Source organism: Elephantulus edwardii, unplaced genomic scaffold (assembly GCF_000299155.1).
Source record: "Elephantulus edwardii isolate Elephantulus edwardi_28Jun2011 unplaced genomic scaffold, EleEdw1.0 scaffold00160, whole genome shotgun sequence".
NCBI classification, from domain to species: Eukaryota; Metazoa; Chordata; class Mammalia; order Macroscelidea; family Macroscelididae; genus Elephantulus; species Elephantulus edwardii.
Genome location: NW_006399910.1, coordinates 928739 through 930625, shown reverse-complemented (window position 1 = coordinate 930625; position 1887 = coordinate 928739). Strand labels below are relative to the sequence as shown.

Here is a 1887-nt window from a genome sequence, read left to right as displayed (position 1 = left end):
AGAAGAAGAAGAAGAAGAAGAAGAAGAAGAAGAAGAAGAAGAAGAAGAAGAAGAACTAAAAGCTCAGGCATCATCATCCTGTGGTCCTGCAAAATAAACTGGGACTACTCTTTCCTGGACTATATTCTGGAGGCTGCCAGCTCATCATCACTGTTGGGATAGACTTCACAGCTTCCAATGGGACCCCTTAACCCTTCCTCTTTGCACTGTATCAACCCCATGGACACTAACAAGTATCTGTGGCCATCTGGGCTGTGGGACAGATCATTCAGGACTACGACAGTGACAAGATGTTTCCAGCTCTGGGATTTGGGGCCCAGCTACGTCCAGACTGGAAGGTCTCGCACGAGTTTGCTATCAATTTCAACCCACCAACCCCTTCTGCTTAGGCGTGGATGGCATCGTCCAGGCATACTCAGCCTGCCTGCCGCACATCCACTTCTAAGGGCCCACCAACTTCTCCCCCATCGTCAACCATGTGGCCCGTTTTGCCACTCAGGCCACGCAACAGCAGACAGCCACGCAGTACGTCATCCTACTCATCATCACGCATGGTGTCATCAGTGACATGGAGGAGACCAGTCACGTGGTGGTGCAGGCTTCCAAGCTGCCTATGTCCATCATCACTGTGGGCATGGGCAATGCCTACTTTGCGACTCCCACACGGGTGAGGAGGTTCCCCGTGACATTGTGCAGTTTGTGCCCTTCTGCGAGGTCCGCAATGCAGCAAAGGAGACCTTGGCCAAAGCTGCATCAAGCGTAAAAACCTGCCCCCCACCAACCCGGAGCGCACCAGCTGACACCTAGCAGCATGCCGCCTAAGCAAGCCAGCTTCCCTCAACATGCAAGCTCACCCTGCTTTCTCATGAGTGGCCGTTTTTTAAAAAACAAAACAAACAAACACCAACAAGACTAAACACAACAACCAGAGCATCTCTGGTCTATGTTTGCTTTTTGTTTTACAACTGGATTTCTGGCCCTGACTTCCCCCAGGCCAGGTGGGCTCCCAGTAAACTGATGATGCTCGGGGTCAGGCTGGCTTGCCTCTCCTCTTCCTCCTCCACCACTCTTAAGTATTGAATGTACTTGGTATAATTTTTGTGGAATCATTGTTCCACAAAATAACAAAAAGTTCTTTGAATAAAGAAGTAAAAAAGTTCTTTGAAACAAACAAAAATTAAAATACAACATTCCAAAACCTCTAGAATGAAGCTAAGGGAGCAGTTCATAGCAGTAGGCATATACATACAAAAGGAAGAAAGAAGAATACTCAAGTGTCTAATTTAACACTTTCATCAAATAGAAAATGAAAAACAATCTAATCCTACAGCCTCTACAAGAAAAGAAATTATAAGGACAAGAGCGGAAATAAATGAGCTAGAAAATAGAAAAACAATTGAAACCATCAATAAGACCAGAAAATGGTTTTTTGAAGAGTCAATAAAATTGGCAAACCACTGGCAAATGTAATAAAAGAAAATAAAGAGAAGACACAGATAACTTGATTAAGAAATGATAGAGGTGACATCACAACAGAACCAGAAGAAATTAAATTGATAATATTGGAATATTATTAAAAGCTAGATTCTGATAAATTTGAATACTTAAAGAAGATTTGATAAATTCCTTGAAACTCATGGCTTACCCAGATTGACAAGGACAGATACAGAACACTTGAATTGTTGTTGTTGTTATGTGCCGTCGAGTCTTTTGCGACTCATAGCGACCCTATACAAAACAGCCCTAAACCCTGCTCTATCCTGCGCCAACCACAATGCCTCTGACACACCCATCCCAATTACCCCAGTCACCGAATCAATCCATCTCATAGAGGGTCTTCCCCTCCTGTGCTGTCCCTCCACCCTACCAAGCATGATGTCCCTCTCC

The 1887-nt window shown here is 44.7% G+C and overlaps 1 pseudogene; it reads left to right on the top strand.

Annotated features, from left to right (window-relative positions):
- Positions 1 to 807, top strand: part of LOC102873554 — a 6768-nt pseudogene extending 5961 nt beyond the window's left edge.
- The last annotated feature ends 1080 nt before the right edge of the window (positions 808 to 1887 follow it).